This window comes from Podarcis melisellensis (assembly GCF_964234715.1).
Source record: "Podarcis melisellensis genome assembly, chromosome: 2".
Classification (NCBI taxonomy): Eukaryota; Metazoa; Chordata; class Lepidosauria; order Squamata; family Lacertidae; genus Podarcis; species Podarcis melisellensis.
In genome coordinates, this window is record NC_138529.1 from 122,946,901 (window position 1) to 122,964,948 (window position 18,048).

The following is an 18,048-nucleotide window of genomic DNA, read 5'->3' on the forward strand; positions in this document are numbered from 1 at the left end:
GGAGCATGATCACATCTATGCCAGCCCCAAAGATCAGATCCAGCGTGTGGCCTGCTTGATGAGTGGGGCCCAAAACAACCTGGGAGAGCCCTAGTGTTGCCATGGAAGTCACTAGGTCCAGAGCCTGTGAGGAGGGAGTGGCATAGGCATGGACGTTGAAGTCTCCCAAAACCAGTAGGTTTGGGAACTCCAAGGCCCAGCCCGCCACCACCTCCAGCAGGTCTGACAGGGTGGCTGCAGGTGTGCTGGGTGGTCGGTACACCAGCCAGACAACCAAGCTCTCCTTGGTGCCCCACACGAGACCAACACATTCAATGCTGGAGATCGTCGGTGATGGCAGAGCTCTGAAAGAGCAATCCTCCCAGAATAACAACGCTACTCCTCCCCCCCCGACCCACAGTCCGCGATTGATGGAGGACAGAGAAACCTGGGTGTGTTATCTCATGTAGGGAGACTACTTCGCCTTCCCGTACCCAGGTCTCCGTCACGCAAGCCAGGTCAATCCCCTGCGAGACAAAAATGTCACGCATGGTGGCGGTTTTGTTGCCTATGGACCTGGCATTGCACAGCACCAATGACGGAGGTGTGTAATCCTTGCTCTCCCTACCCTCATCCCTTGGGATGGGGCGTAGATTGGAAGGGGTTCAAGGATCACTGCATCTCGAAACCCTTCGCCGATATAGATATCTAGCCCCACCGCCATTCCTCCCTAGCCCTTCAATTGTGGAAATCCCAGATCACATACTAGCCTCCCCAATAAATGGGTAACATCCCCTCAATAACAAGTCATCCTTGGGCCAGGACTCATGGGTCAAAATGGTATGGGAAAGAGGTGGAGGTTGGATAGGGTAAGTATCCCTAGAAGATAAAACCCAACCAACCGCACCCCAAGCGGGGGGGGGGGGCAGTCCCATGGTGTTTCATTAACTGTCAATCCCCCTCTCCCTCCTGGGTTAATTGGAGGATTGTTGGTTCTATCTGTGGCTGTGGAAGTATTAATGAGGTATGTGTTATAAAATGCGAATCACTGGCCAACAAAGAGCCAGATTCGAATTCAGAAGATCTGTCCATCCTGTCTCGCCAGGAGTACAGTAGAGAAGGCTGATCATTCTGGTAAGTTTTTGGAACATTAGGCAAAGGTCCAGATGTAGATTTGGTGCTGGATATCTCCAGATTGTCAGCAACATAGAGTTCTTTATGTGTTGTTGCCATAGAAATGTCGGAGGCGCCAAATTCCTCATCTAATTTGGTGTCGTTTGAAAAGGGAACAGGGAGTTGCACTGATGTCTTTCGATGGGATAAAGAGCTGTTGGACGTCTTTAAATATTGTGCTCTAGGCTCTACTGTCCTTATATTTTGGGTAGTCTTTATACTCATTAGCCTCTTCTTCAGGTCTTGTAATTCTAGGCTTACAGAGTTCTTTTCTTCCTTCGGGCAATTAGTATTTCTAGTCTTGAGCTTGGTTTCCTTTATCCGCATTAGCTTTGACTCTATGCAAGGGACCAATTGCCTCCTAGTTTCATCCTTAAATACTCTCACTGGGCGGAGAGAATGGAACCACCATAGGGTATCCTTTATCTCCATGAGTCGAGATGGGAGGGTTGATGACCTAAAGGTCATAAATAGGCGCATGGTGTTTCTCAAGGTAGTCAGGAAGTGGAAATTTTCTAGATCTACATTTCGGTAATGGTAATTCAGGAGCTGAGACAAGGACATAGTAATTTGTCTGCGGTTCATCCACCTATGAGTGTATCGGTGAATCTCAAGCATTATCTGGTTCGTTTGCAAGACTTGACAGGACCTCACTTCATCCATAGTTTGAGTTGGTGAGTTGTTAACAGAGTCATTTCTTATCATCCTTTTAAGCCCTTGGGCATTTAAAGGGGAGGAACTAGTATCCAATTGTTTCTCAATGTTAACTATTCTGGTGAGGATTTCATCCAGTCTTTGGAGAACCAGAACGATAGTTTCTTTTTTATATATATAAACATTTATTAGGTTTCAGAAAAGACAACAAACATAAGAAAAAAAACCAAAAACAGATACACAAAAATACAAAATACATAAGTAAAAAGAAAAAATAGTTTCAAAAAAGAAAAGAAAAAACACATTTTAAGAAAAAAGAAGAAAAAACACAAAAATCCCTCTTTTACTTCTCATCTTTGATTCACTTATTTCCTTGACTTCCTCACATCTCCCTTTTTTGTATCCCTGTTGAAAATTAATTCAGCAAATTCATATCCAATTTATTTGTCTAATCATCCATCCAATCTTATTTTTAACCTCGTTGCTAGTACCCCTTCAGTTCATTTCAATGCCATTAACTTTCAAAAATTTTACAATATTTCTGTAAATAAATTTTAAATTTCTTCCAATCTTCTTCCACCGACTCTTCTCCCTGGTCTCGGATTCTGCCAGTCATTTCCGCCATCTCCATATATTCTATTACTTGCATCTGCCATTCTTCCAGGGTGGGTAGGTCTTGTGTCTTCCAATGCTTTGCGATAAGTATTCTTGCTGCTGCTGTTGCGTACATAAAAAAAGTTCTATCCTTCTTTAGCACCAATTGGCCGACTATGCCCAGGAGAAAGGCCTCTGGTTTCTTAGGGAAAGTGTACTTGAGTACCTTTTTTAGTTCATTATATATCGTCTCCCAAAAGGCCTTAATCCTAGGGCACGTCCACCAAAGGTGAAAGAATGTACCTTCTGTTTCCTTACATTTCCAACATTTGTTATCGGGTAAATGATATATTTTTGCAAGCTTAACTGGGGTCATGTACCACCTATACATCATTTTCATAATATTCTCTCTTAAGGCATTACATGCCGTAAATTTAATCCCGGTGGTCCACAACTTCACCCAGTCAGCAATCATAATATTATATCCTATATCTTGTGCCCACTTTATCATAGCAGATTTTACCGTTTCTTCCTCAGTGTTCCATTTCAACAGCAAATTATACATTCTTGATATTATCTTAGCATTGGGTTCTAACAATTCTGTCTAACTTAGATAGAGCTTAGATTTCCACCTGGAAACCCACTTTTTATCCTGGTTATAAGCCTCTCTTATTTGAAAATAATGTAGCCAGTCTCGCACCTTATCTTTAAGCTTCTCATAACTCTGCAGTTTCAATTTGTCCCCTTCCTGTTCCAAAATTTCACAATATTTTGGCCATTTAGTCTCCATATTAAGTTTTTTCAAAGCCTTCGCTTCCATAGGTGAGAGCCACCTTGGGGTTTTACTTTCCAGAAAATCTGTATATCTCGACCATACATTAAACAATGCCTTCCTGACAATATGGTTTTTAAAGGCCTTGTGTAGTTTAACCTTGCCATACCACAAATATGCATGCCACCCGAATACATTATCATAACCTTCAAGATCTAAGATGTCTGTGTTCTCAAGAAGTAGCCATTCCTTCAACCAGCAAAAAGCTGCTGATTCATAGTAGAGTTTGAAATCTGGCAGGGCAAACCTCACTCTATCTTTAGCATCCGTTAGTATCTTAAATTTTATTCTGGGCTTTTTGCCCTGCCAGATAAATCTAGAAATATCTCTTTGCCACCTCTTGAAACAATCCATCTTGTCAATAATTTGCAAAGATTGAAACAAAAACAGCATTCTCGGCAATACATTCATCTTAATAACAGCAATTCGACCTAGCAAGGAAAGCTTCAAGTTTGTCCAAATTTCCAAATGTTTTTTCACTAAGTTTCCTCTCTCCTTCTCTTATTTTTCCCAATATCTTTTCTTTTTTCTCCTCTTGAATTCTCTTTTTTATTGCATTTTGTTGAATCAGAAATCCTCTCATTACAGCTTTGCTAGCGTCCCAAATTACTCTTTTTTCCACAGAAGTCTTCAAATTTATCTCAAAATAGTCTCTCATAATTTTTGGGCCTTCTTAATAATTTCCTGATCTCTAAACAAGGTGTCATTCATCCTCCATCTGAAGGAGCCAGTCAATGATACTTTCAATTCCATTTTCACAGGGTTATGGTCGGAGCAAGTTTTGGGGCAGATTTCCACCCTTCGAATCTTGGGAGCCAGTCCTCTGGTAATCCAGATTTGGTCAATTCTTGTCCAGGTCTTTTGGGCTTCAGAAAAGAAGGTTCCCTCTCTGCCTAGGGGGTTCTTAGTTCTCCAAGTATCAATCAAGTCCATATTGTCTGTCATTTCAAAAAAAGTTTTCGGTAGTCTTCCATCTTTAGTTACCACTTGTCTTTCTGATTTATCCATATTTGTCGAAATCACGCCATTCATATCTCTGAGCATGATGATTTTGTAATCCATAAAGTCCAACAGTGTCTCAGGCAGTTTCTTAAAAAATTCTGATTTCCCCTCATTTGGTGCATATATCCCTACAATCAAAAAGTTCTCTCCTTGAAATTGTATCTCAATTGCCACAAATCTTCCTTGATCATCTTTAAAAACAAATTTGGGTAGTAGGCTTTCTTTTGCATAAATCACGACTCCTCTCTTTTTAACTTTATCTGATGAAATAAATTCTTGACCTAATCTTTTGTTAATTAAAACTTTTCTATGTGATCTGGTCACGTGAGTTTCTTGCAAACAAATCAAGTCCAATTTCTCCTTTTTCAGCAAATGAAAAATTTTCTTCCTCTTATCAGGGGAGTTCAGCCCTCTAATGTTCCAACTTAATACCTGCAGAGACATTGTGTAGTTATTCTGTTCCTCCAACTGCTCCCAGTACTTGTTCTTGGTCTGTTGGTGGACTCGCTTTCTCTAGTTTGTCTGGTCCCAGTGGTAACTTTGCTGTGTCCAAAGCTCCTGGCTTTGGTATCTTCGGTTCTCCTTCCTCTGACTCTTTCCGTAAATGTTCCTCGTGGTCTTTCAAAAATCTCTCTTTATCTTCCTCTGATCTTATTCTCACTTTTTTCCCTTTATAGGTAAAGGACAAACCCTGGGGGAACTCCCACCTGAAAATGATGCTATTTCTTCTTAACAAATACACCAAGTCTCCGTATTTGGCCCTGAGGTCCAAAAGATGTTTTGGGATGTCTTTATAAATCTCAATCCTGGAGTCCTCTATCTCCAGTGATTTCTTGTAGTGCAGGCTCAATATTTTGTCTCTCTCTTCCTTGGATCTGAGTGTAATCAAACAATCTCTTGCTCTATTCTTTTTTCCTTTACCACCTTTGCCAAATCTAAAGGCCGTCACTATCTTAAAATCTTTATCCTGGTCCAGGCCCCAGAATTCTTCAAATTCCTGTGTCAAATATTCACTCAAATTCTCTTCTTCCAATTCTGGGACCGCTCTGATCCTTAAGTTGGCCTGTTTATCTCTAAGTTCAAATAAAGACAATTGCGTCTTGTGGTCTTCTAGTTGTCTATTGATTGGCTGAATCTTTCCTTCTACTTCCAATACCTTTTCTTTAGCGTCCTATGCAATCCTTCTTGTCAATTTAGATTCCTGCAGCAGCCTATCGATGGCCTGTGTGTTAGAACTGATAGTTGTAGTATTTAAATCAATTTTAGCTGACAATTTTTCCAGTGCTCCAAAGATTTTATCTAATGATGCATTAAGTGTCTCATCAGAGCCCCCACCTTTTGCCCCAGATTGGCCAGTTTCTTCCTTTTCTATAGTTGGAGGGGCTACAATTGATTGTCTTCGCTGCTGCAGCCTAGTTTTTACTCTTGGAGGTTTTTCCTGGGGTTTTTCCTGAGGTTGAAGTTGATCCATTACTTTATCTCCCTCAAGGTCACTCTCACAGTCAAATTCTTTGTTATGGGAGAAGTTTCCTAGCCAGCTGCAATGGAAAAACCCCAGTTATAACACAGACCTCCTCTAGGGGAGCTTGGCAACAATGTTCACTTTAAAATGGATTGCTTCTATATACAATAGTATCCTTCAGTCAAAGGCAACAGTTACAAAGAGAGACTCTCAAAATTTCCAATTCAAAAACAGAGTAACCATATAATGTAGCAATAAACGGTGCAGGGCTTTCCTTGCTGTTTCTGGCAGCCCAATAGCAGGGATTGAGCGGTGGTCTTAATTTCCTCCCTTTTTCCCCTTTTAAATAACAAGTTTCTTCTTCCCCCCAACTTTAAGGGGGGTTCTTTCTACAGGCGTTGGAATTAAGCTCCTTATATCTCCACTTTCCCCGGTTCTTAGCTTCCAAAGTCTTTGCTTTGATCCTACTTACAAAATCGGAAGACGGACTTCCCTTTTGCGCCTTCCCGCTTCAGAGCCAAATTCAAGTTCTTGTGCCGATCAAAGGAAGCGAGTCCCTTGATCCCCCGTTTTTATCAAGTTCTTACTCACGGGTTGTAGTTTAAAGCCGAATTTTCAAAAGAAGAAAGGTCAGCGCTCTCTGGCATCAGCTGTGCAGCTTCACTCCGCAGAAGTAGCGATTAACTCTCAGCACCGCGTCACACACCCCGTCCTGTTCCGGGGCTTTTTTCCAAGCCCCTTCTCAAAGCGGGGGGAGCGCAAAGATGCCCGCCGAGTCCCACGGTCGCAGGCTTCACCCGCCTGCAGTTTTTGGAAGGGTCCCCGCTTCGCTGTAGCGGGTAGACCCGATTTCTGTGGAGCTTCCCCTTCTTACTCAGAAGGAGTCCGCCATTGCCGATGGCGCCGCCTCCGGAAGTCCCGAACCATAGTTTCTGCAGACAACATGCAAATCTCTTGGTAGGGGAGCGTATCCCGAATTGGTTGAAAGCAGGCTCCTCTGATATCTTGTTCTAGAGGCATGGGTGGGTCAGCGTTAGGAGTGGGAGGAATCCCTCCTGCTCCTGCTCCTGCGCTCTTGGACGGATTAGCTTTTTCTGGGAGGAGGGGGGTCGGGTCATTGACATCCTCCTTAAGGGGGGGTGAGGTTCCCCCAACGTTGTCACTCACTGTTTGTTCTATTTGCTCCGTTTTTCTCGGTTTCCTCAACCCGCTCTGTTTCTGAGCCAGGGCAGATAGCGTTGGCTCTCTGCCGATTCTTTGTTTTAGAGGAATTGTGAGTCTCAATAATGGTCTTCTGGCTCTTTGCACCTCGTTTTCTCCTTCCAGCAGGCATTCACTTTTCATGTGAAAAGTGGCTCTGAATCTGAAAGCCCCAGTCCCAAATCTTAATCCTGCCACCCTAAGATATTATAAGCAAGCCCCACATTCCTCTTTCCACCTGCAATAGGGAGGTTAGAACAACACTTAATACCCTGCAGGGATCATAAGAGCCACAATTGCTTAATATTGCAGGGAGAGAGAGAAAAAGGGGATTTAAAATGACCCAACCACAAGATGAAAAGTCTCCCTACTAAATGAGGGAAGGGGGAGGCATGGGGGGGCTTTTGAAGTCTCCCTGCTGGCAAGGGAATTCCAGAGCAAGGATGCCTCTGTCTGTCTGGAATCCCTCACTGCCTCATCTCCAGCAGGAAGGGAGGATTTCCAGACTGGGACCCTTCACTCTTAGGGGGAGGTGCTGGGGCCTGGACAGCTGGATGGATGGACATCAGCCTGCAGAAATGCACCCCCCTTCCTTTCACAGGACTGTTGTGGTGTTGCATGTGTGTGACAAGGCAACACTCAAGAACAGTTCCCACCAACCAACATGACATCATTCCTCCACTGCCCACAAGAAGGCGATCTTTCCTCTACACATGGTAGAATCCTAGAATTGTCAAGTTGGAAGGGACCATGAGGGTCATGCAATGCAGGAATATTTTGCCCAAAGTGGGGGTCAAACCCCCAACCCATAGATTCAGAGTCTCATGCTCTACTGACTGAGCTCTAAAAGGGAGTTTCCGTTCAAGCAGAGCCCAGAATAATTAGGGTTGCCATATTTCAAAAAGGGAAAACCAGGACCCCTGTAAACTGTAGAGCTTTTATTTAGACAAGGCCCCAAATAAACGCCAAAAAAGCCCATGAGTTTTCGACTGACTTGTCTTAAATTCAGGACAAAGTGCCATCTTTTGGAAATTCCGCCTTTGAAATCTTTTGCAAGTCCTTCTTTTGAATGGGGTGGGGGGTTTCAATCTGGCCAGTCCCCACGCAAAAGAATAAATGGAAACGTATCAAAAAGGGCAGCATTTGGAAACCACCCTGGTTGCAAACCACTCCGGGTCCTTTGGCCTCCTGCTAGCAGAACTGCCTGAACTGCTGGCTCCGCACATGGGAGCAGAGTAGGACTTACTTCCGAGTAAGCAGGCATCAGATGGAAAATTGTGTATCAATAAGGCTTTTGGCCATGAATTTATACCTACAGCTAAAAGGAAAAAAGAGAGGAGGTTCTTTATGCAGGCCCCAAACTAGACCCCAAGCAGCTATATAAGGACAGTGAGGGAAGAATTATTAGTTTGGAAGTGACACTGCCAGGAAGGAAGAACAGTCCTGGAGGAAGAATTATACACAGCAAATGGGAAGAAATCAGACTTTTACATACTGTATGGGATTCAGGCAGTGGTGAGGGTTTTTTTATACGGTCATCTTTCTAAAGAAGCAGAGAGAAGCTCCAAAAGCAAGATATATGAGCAGAAATCAGGGCGAATGAGAAGAAATCCACTAATAAAGCAGGGAGCCCGGGGAATCTGCCTCCTTGGCGCCTGAAACTGAGGCGAGGCTCAGATTTCGAAGGGCGGGAAGTTGGGAAAAGTCGTTGCCCTCAGAGTCGCAGAGGGAAAGAAGCAGCGGGGGGAGGGGCTCCTCCTCTCTTGTCCCTCAGAGACACACAGAGACACAACGAGGACCCTCTTGTGAGGGGAGCAGAAAGGGGTCTCTCCCCCCCCCCTCACAACCCCATTGCATTCCTCTCATGGCGGAAGGGGACCCCACCCTCTCCCTGCCGGGCCAAGGGGGTCTCTGGACGCAGGAGAGCCTGTGGGGAGGAGGGGGGAGAGGAAAGGAAGCGCCCCTTCTCTCTCAGGCAGCCCCATGTCTCTTCCCACCCCCAGAGGCTGGGTCCATTTCTGGGCTTCACAGAGGACCTTGCGAGGCAAACCTGGGCGGGGGGGAGGGACCCCCCTGGCTGCCCTGGGTCCGCCCCTCCCCCACTCTCCTGACCCACAGGGGGAGGGGCAGCCCTTCCCTCCTTCTCATTCATCCTCTTCCCTCCCAGCCTCCCTGTTTGCAGATTGAAAACCATGTCCTTCTCTCCCCGCAAACCCAGGTCACCCCCAAATATGATGCCCCTCCCGCAGCCATCTCGCCCCCCTGCTGTGGGGAGGAGGAAGGAGGGGGGCCAGGTCCCCATGGAACCCCCAGAGGTAGCGCGGTCCCGTCCGCTTCCCATCCAAACACAGGGGGGGGGGCTGCTCTGACGATGTAGCTCTAGGGGCAAGCGAATCCCAAAAGGAACCGGAAGTGTCGCTGCGAAATGCGCCGGAAGTTTCCTGACCGGAAAAGGAGGAGGGGCGTCGCTGAAGAGCCCCCCCCCCCCGCCGCCGCCGCCCTTTTTATTGCAGACAAGGAAAGCGGACTAATCTGGAGCCAGGGAGGCGGAGGACCAAGAGGTAAAGAGGGAGAGGAGGGGGGGAATAGAGGGGGGGATAAGAGGGGGAGGGGAGGACGAAGAGACCCCCCGTAAGGAAAGCGCCCTCCCAGGGGCCCGTCGACAGGGACCCCGATCCAGGCCCCGAACCAGGTGGGAAGGGGGGACCCAACACCTGCAGGGCTGGCCTTGCAAGATCTCCTGGGCAGCAGCAGCAGCACCGCCAGACTCCCCTTTCTCTTTCCTGGGGGGCCGAGAGATGCTCACCTGCCCTGCCCCCCCCCGGACGCCTTGGCGGGAAGGGGAATGAGGACCCCAAGCAGGGCTGGGGGTGGGGCTGAGGCCCCCCATTTTCCCGGTTTGCCCCTGGCAGAAATCCCTGGGGTCGTGGGGCGCCTGGCAGGGTCCCTAAGAGACCAGCTCAGTTTGTTCTGGGGATAAGCTTTCGTGTGCATGCACACTTCTTCAGATTGGACAGTCTTCTACCTGAAATTTGGGAAACACTTTCTCTTTCCTTGCAATAATATCTCTTTCAAACTGTGAACTTTCAGTCCAAAAACCTCTCCCTTTATCTTGTCCAAACAAGATGATTTGATGGTATTGAAACCAATCCGCCACCACACCTCCCACCTCATCCTGTTTATTCAATTTTATTTTTTCTTCCGAAAAGTCCGAAAGATCTCTGTAAGTTACCCATTGCTTCTTCTGTATTGCATTTTTAAAAAAGCTGTTGCTTTTGTGGGTTGGAGCCAAAGAGGTGTTTTTCTTTCCAGAAGATTATTATATTTATCCCATACTGTAAAAAGGATTTTCTGAATAACTTGATTCATAGAGCTCTTGTTTTAGTTTCATCCTGCCATAAATAAGCGTGCCAACCAAACATATTCTTACGACCTTTGTTCTAAGAAAAAACCTGCTCCTTTCCCCTTATGGGGTATCCAAGAGCCCATATAGTCCTTAAGTGGGTTCCATATAGGTAGGAGAAAATAACAGAGGCCAACCAAAGTATATGGAGAAGCAAAGCGGCTAGTAAGCCTGATCTTTATTGCAACAGGGTTTCCCCCCCCCCCGCCCTCACCACAACCAGGAGGGAGGTGTGCAAGGCCTTATATAGTCTTTTGCAATTGCCCACCCAAGACCACCCCCCAAATATCATACAGAAGGAGACTGTCTACAGCAGGAATACATCACAGGAGGCAGTCAACAGCAGAAATCCTGTCCCCAAGGATACCTGTTAATGGTCACTAACTGCATTATCTGGGCAGCCTGGGCATTCTTTTGTGATGGTAAATACTTTAGTTCCTGAATCCAGGTCACAGGCCCACCCTGTTCATCCCTCCTTAAGGCAGTATTTGTAAGCACAAAGACAATGGGAAGGCTTCCATTTGCCTCCTTTACTGCAGAGGAATATTTGAGTACGTTTCTGAGCACAATTCAAAGTGTTGGTGCTGACCTTTCAAGCCCTACACGGCCTCAGTCCTGTATACCTGAAGGAGCGTCTCCACCCCCATCATTCAACCTGGGCACTGAGGTCCAGCTCCAAGGGCCTTCTGGCGGTTCCCTCCCTACGAGAAGTGAGGTTACAGGGGACCAGACCATTGCCCTGTGGAACGCCCTCCCATCAGATGTCAAGGAATTAAGCAGCTATCTTACTTTTAAAAGACATCTGAAGGCAGCCCTGTTTAGGGAAGTTGTTAATATTTCATGCTTTACTGTTTTTAACACTCGATTGGGGAGTGATTGAGGAAACTCAGCCAGATGGGCAGGGTATAAATAAATTATTATTATTATTATTATTATTATTATTATTATTATTATTATTATTATTATAGGTCTGTGGTGCTCGATGTTTAGGCATAGTAAATATTAGGATTTAATTAGAACTTGTGTGTTATAGCGGGAATATGTTATAAGATGGTCTCCTTGAATTTTAGAAAGGGAGTTATGTAAAGGGTTTTTCATGTTTGATCCGTGTTTCTGTGTAAATGCTGTTTGTCAGACTGAGAATGTCATCAGGAAGGTGTAGGAAAGGGTCACCTGCTTCTGAGCATCAGAAATGAGCATGGAAAGAGTTAATATCATTAACCTACCCGAATCGGCCCCCACCCTTTGTAACAAGCAGCTGTAGTTCTTTTGGGATTTAATATCAGCTCATGAAAAGTTGGGCACATGACCCAGAAAGCTGCCTGGCTCCATCCGTCTGAAGGCGGAGATATGTACCACACGCCATAGTTGAATTCGGCTGGACATGCCATGGGAACGCAGAAGGGACAAGCAAGGAAGGGGGAGACGGCCAAGGAAACCTGCTCTCACACAAGTGCCCCCCCCGCCAATTCCGTAACATTAGCAAAGCCCAAGTTCAAACACCACCCCTATTTAAAAGAGGCCCCCGTAATGACACACTGGACTGCCCTTTATGGTTGCCGTAAGTTACTGTCCAGGGACGCGGGTGGCACTGCGGGTTAAACCACAGAGCCTAGGGCTTGCTGATCAGAAGGTTTGAATCCCCGTGACAGGGTGAGCGCCCCTTGCTCGGTCCCTGCTCCTGCCAACCTAGCAGTTCGAAAGCACGTCAAAGTGCAAGTAGATAAATAGGTACCACTCCAGCGGGAAGGTAAACGGCGTTTCCGTGCGCGGCTCTGGTTCGCCAGAAGTGGCTTAGTCCTGCTGGCCACATGATCCAGAAGCTGTACGCCGGCTCCCTCGGCAAATAAAGTGAGATGAGAACCGCAACCCCAGAATCGGCCATGACTGGACCTAATGGTCAGGGGTCCCATTAGCTTTAAGTTACTCTCTAAGTCCCAAAAGTGTGTAGCAACTCCGGTCTACTTTGCAGGGCTGTTGTAACAGGGACCCCCTGCGCCACGACCCTGCCTCTCCCCCCCCCCCCGTCGGGAAATGGGTGTGAAACTGACCGGACTCCCCCTCTCCCGGCAAGGGATTAAAAGAAGTGAAGGGGGGATGTCACCTTCCTGCCCCGGAGGGCTTTTTCCCAGTTGGGGGGGGTCTCTTTCCCTGCCGCCTCCGGGGATTGAACCCGGGACTTTCTCAGGAGAGAAACAGGAAAACGGAGCTTGTTTGGAAGGAGGAGAATTTGTCTGTCCTGGGAGGGAGGGGTCACTCATTCCCCCCCCCCGCCCCGATCAGTGAGCTCCGCTTCCTAGAGAGGCAGGGAGGTTTGGAGGGGGTAAGGGGGGAGGGGAGGGGCCTGATCCACATTCCCGGAAGAGGAGCAGCTCTGCAGAGGAGGAGGGAAAAGAGGTGCGAAATATATTTATATATTAGGGGGGGGAGACTGGGGAGTCCATGGAAGGGTTAATGGGGGCGAGAGAGGCCGGGATGGAGACCTCTCCCCCCCCTCCTGGGATGGGGAGAGATTTGGCAGGAAGCTGAGCCGACCAGGGGTCCTCTGGGGAAAGGGGACCCTCGGGGGTGGAGGGAGGAAGTGGGAAAAGTTTGTCCCCCCAGATAAGACTCCCATCATCCCTGGCCAGGGAATATGAAACTGATTTGAAGATTGGTTTCTTCTTTACACATTATTATTATTATTATTATTATTATTATTATTATTATTATTATTATTATTACCACCTTCAGGTAGACACACCACTGGTTTCATCTTCTTACTTTTCTTTCCCACAATGGATGTTTGTTGTTGTTTAGTCGTTCAGTTGTGTCCGACTATTTGTGACCCCCTGAACCAGAGAACGCCAGGCACTCCTGTCTTCCACTGCCTCCCGCAGTTTGGTCAAACTCATGTTGGTAGCTTCGAGAACACTGTCCAACCATCTGTCGTCTCCTTCTCCTTGCGCCCTCCATCTTTCCCAGCATCAGGGTCTTTTCCAGGGAGTCTTCTCTTCTCATGAGGTGGCCAAAGTCTTGGAGTCTCAGCTTCAGGATCTGTCCTTCCAGTGAGAACTCAGGGCTGATTTCCTTAGGAATGGAGAGGTTTGATCTTCTTGCTGTCCATGGGACTCTCAAGAGTCTCCTCCAGCACCAGAATTCAAAAGCCTCCATTCTTCGGCGATCAGCCTTCTTTATGGTCCAGCTCTCACTTCCATACATCACTACTGGGAAAACCAGAGCTTTAACTATATGGACCTTTGTTGGCAAGGTGATGTCTCTGCTTTTTAAGATGCTGTCTAGTATTGTCAGTCCTTTTCTCCCAAGGAGCAGGCGTCTTTTAATTTTGTGGCTGCTGTCACCATCTGCAGTGATCATGGAGCTCAAGAAAGTAAAATCTCTCACTGCCTCCATTTCTTCCCCTTCTGTTTGCCAGGAGGTGATGGGCCCAGTGGCCATGATCTTCGTTTTTTTGATGTTGAGCTTCAGACCATATTTTGTGCTCTCCTCTTTCACCCTCAATAAAAGGTTCTTTAATTCCTCCTCACTTTCTGCCATCAGGGTTGTGTCATCTGCATATCTGAAGTTGTTGATATTTCTTCCAGCAATCTTAATTCCGACTAGGTATTCATCCAGCCCAGCCTTTTGCATGATGAATTCTGCATATAAGTTAAATAAGCAGGGAGACAATATACAGCCTTGCCATACTCTGTTCCCAATTTTGAACCAATCAGTTGTTCCATATCCAGTTCTAACTGTAGCTTCTTGTCCCACGTAGAGATTTCTCAGGAGACAGATGAGGTGATCAGGCACTCCCATTTCTATAAGAATTTGCCATAGTTTGCTGTGGTTGACACAGTCAAAGGCTTTTGCATAGTCAATGAAGCAGAAGTAGATGTCTTTCTGGAACTCTCTAGCTTTCTCCATAATCCAGCGCATGTTTGCAATTTGGTCTCTGGTTCCTTTGCCTCTTCTAAATCCAGCTTGCACTTCTGGGAGTTCTCGGTCCACATACTGCTTGAGCCTTGCTTGTAGAATTTTAAGCATAACCTTGCTAGCGTGTGAAATGAGTGCAATTGTGCGGTAGTTGGAGCATTCTTTGGCACTGCCCTTCTTTGGGATTGGGATGTAGACTGATCTTCTCCAATCCTCTGGCCACTGCTGAGTTTTCCAAACTTGCTGCCATATTGAGTGTAGCACCTTAACAGCACCATCTTTAAAAATTTTAAATAGTTCAGCTGGAATATCATCACTTCCACTGGCCTTGTTATTAGCAGTGCTTTCTAAGGCCCATTTGACATCACTCTCCATGATGTCTGCCTCAAGGTCAGCAACCCCACTACTTGGTGTATACGAGACATCCCATATCTTTCTGGTATAATTCCTCTGTGTATTATTGCTACCTCTTCTTTTTTAAAAAAATATTTTTTTATTCAATTTTTTAAACACATAGAAAAAAGAACAACCACAACACATAATAAAAACAAACCAAAACAAAAACAAACATATATAATTTCACAATCTTATTTTCATATACCTTCTTTCTTCCGACTTCCCCATACCTCCCTTTCGCTGCATCCTTATTTTGCAATTTTTTAGCAACCCTTTGATCCATTTATCCATTTAGTTCCCTTTCATTAAGTTTTCTTTAATTTATTAGTTACAGCTGTAATTCTCTATTTCTTACCCCTTGACATCTTAACACTCCTCAATTTTACAACAGTTTTTAAGATACATTTTAAATTTCTTCCAGTCTTCTTCCACTGTCTCTTTCCCCTGGTCGCGGATTCTGCCGGTCATCTCTGCCAGTCCCATAAAGTCAATCACCTTTGTCTGCCATTCTTCCAGAGTAGGTAGTTCTTGCGTCTTCCAATACTTTGCCAGAAGAATTCTTGCTGCTGTAGTAGCATACATAAAAAAGGTCCTATCCTTTTTTGACACCAATTGGCCAACCATACCAAGGAGAAAAGCCTCAGGTTTCTTAGGAAAGGTCCACTTAAGGACTTTCTTAATTTCATTATAGATCATTTCCCAAAAGGCTTTAGCCCTCGGGCAGGTCCACCAAAGGTGGTAAAAAGTACCTTCAGCCTCATTACATTTCCAACATTTGTTATTGGGCAAATGATAGATTTTTGCAAGCTTGACTGGGGTCATGTACCACCTATAGATCATTTTCATTATGTTTTCTTTTAAGGCATTACATGCCGTGTATTGCTACCTCTTCTTGATGTCTTCTGCTTCTGTTAGGTCCTTACCACTTTTGTCCTTTATTATGGTAATCTTTGTACGAAATGTTCCTTTCATATCTCCAATTTTCTTGAAGAGATCTCTGGTTCTTCCCATTTTGTTGTTTTCCTCTATTTCTTTGTATTGCTCGTTTAAGAAGGTCTTCTTGTCTCTCCTTGCTATTCTTTGGAAATCTGCATTCAATTTCCTGTATCTTTCACTATCTCCCTCACATTTTGCTTGCCTTCTCTCCCCCGCTATTTGTAAGGCCTTGTTGGACAGCCACTTTGCTTTCTTGCATTTCCTTTTCATTGGGATGGTTTTAGTTGCTGCCTCCTGTATAATGTTACGAGCCTCCATCCATAGTTCTTCAAGCACTCTGTACACCAAATCTAAATCCTTAAACCTGTTCCTCACTTCCACTGTGTATTCATAAGGGATTTGATTTAGATTGTATCTTACCGGCCCAGTGGTTTTCCCTACTTTCTTCAGTTTAAGCTTGAATTTTGCTATAAGAAGCTGATGATCTGAGCCACAGTCAGCTCCAGGTCTTGTTTTTGCTGACTGTATAGAGCTTCTCCATCTTTGGCTGCAGAGAATATAATCTGATTTCGATGCTGCCCATCTGGTGATGCCCATGTGTAGAGTCATCTCTTGTGTTGTTGGAAAAGCATGTTTGTGATGTCCAGCTTGTTCTCTTGACAGAACTCTTAGCCTTTGCCCTGCTTTGTTTTGATCTCCAAGGCCAAACTTGCCAGTTATTCCTTTTATCTATTGATTCCCTACTTTAGCATTCCAATCCCCTATAATGAGAAGAACATCCTTCTTTGGTGTCACTTCTATAAGGTGTTGTAAGTCTTCATAGAATTGGTCGATTTCAGTTTCTTCAGCACCCGTACTTGGTGTATAAACCTGGATTACTGTGATGTTAAAAGTTCTGCCTTGGATTCATATCGAGATCATTCTATCATTTTTGAGATTGCATCCCAGTACAGCTTTCGCCACTCTTTTGTTGACTATGAGGGCCACTCCATGTCTTTTATGGGATTCTTGCCCACAGTAGTAGATATGGTGGTCATCCGAACTGAATTCGCCCATTGCCGTCCATTTTAGTTCACTGATGCCCAGGATGTCAATATTTATCTTGCCATTTCATTTTTGACCACATCCAACTTACCCAGGTCCATGGTTCTTACATTCCAGGTTCCTATGCAATATTTTTCTTTACAGCATTGGACTTTGCTTCCAGGCATATCCGCAACTGAGCGTCCTTTCGGCTTTGGCCCAGCCGCTTCATCAGCTCTGAATCTACTTGTACTTGTCCTCCACTCTTCCTCAGTAGCATGTTGGACGCCTTCCGACCTGAGGGGCTCGTCTTCCAGCGTCATAACTTTTATATGCCTGTTGTCTTTGTCCATGGAGTTTTCTTGGCAGGTATACTGGAGTGGCTTGCCGGTTCCTCCTCCAGGTGGATCACGTTTGGTCAATACTCTCCACCATGACCTGTCCATCTTGGGTGCCCTGCTCGGTATAGTTCATAGCTTCTCTGAGTTATTCGAGCCCCTTTGCCACGGCAAGGAAGTGATCCATGAAGGGGACAATGGGTATTATTCACCTTTAATACTCACCTTTTTCAGTGTCACACATATTTTTATCTTGTGATCTTCAGATGAAGAGAGGTATACAAATGTAATAAATAATTCCCAGTTGGAGCAGAGCTAGAATATCCAGAAGCCCTTGGCCACCCACGGCCAAGGAGGAAGAACAGTGAGAGAGGCCTGAACAGGGAATCTCTGCTAAGATAAGCCGGTGTCAGGAGGCAGGTGTGAGACATGGCGGCATATAATTAGTATAAATCATAATTGGGGTGGGTGTCTCAGTCTGGCCTTCCCAGCAGTCAGGCTCCAGCTGCTTTCCTTCTGCATCTCCAGCTCTCTCCATTACATAATGCAAGGCTGAGAGATGGAAGTCCAACCCCAAGAACATTCTCCAACTGAGCACTCCTTCAACCGACCACAAGCACCAAGCCTTGTCACTAGACTTACATATGGGTCTTCCAAAATGGTCAGTATGGACATCCTGAGGCCAAAGGGACAGTGCAGGTGATTAATAAACATCTAGAGGTCGAAGGGGACAAAATGTGGCCCAAGGGGTGGAGGATTATAGTGCAGAAGATGAAGAACATCATGATGAACTTAGGACCCTGAGGAATATTGGAACATACAGCAGCTCCGTTTCCTGTGAGAAACCACTTTTTATAAAACGTAAAGCCCACAGTTCAACCGTATTCTAAGATAATGCTGCTCCATTAACAATAATTAAGGGTTATAAAAGGCTGATGATGCATGACTGTTATTTTAAATTATTTCATTTGCCTTTCCTAAAAATTTGGAACGTATGGAGGACAACACGTTAAAATAAGGTGCTAATTGATGTGTAATAGTCCTTTGTTCTCTTCCTAGAAAACAAAAAGGATTTTCTCCCTACCCCTCCCTATTGAAAGAAGACAATAGAGAAGCCAATCAGAATTCTGGTGGGCCATGT

The 18,048-nt window shown here is 45.4% G+C and overlaps 1 protein-coding gene across 1 annotated transcript in view; it reads left to right on the plus strand.

Annotated features, from left to right (window-relative positions):
• Positions 1-18,048, plus strand: part of LOC309363281 (uncharacterized protein) — a gene marked incomplete at its 5' end in the record, with an annotated part of 163,115 nt that overhangs the window by 10,609 nt on the left and 134,458 nt on the right. The window lies entirely within an intron of this gene.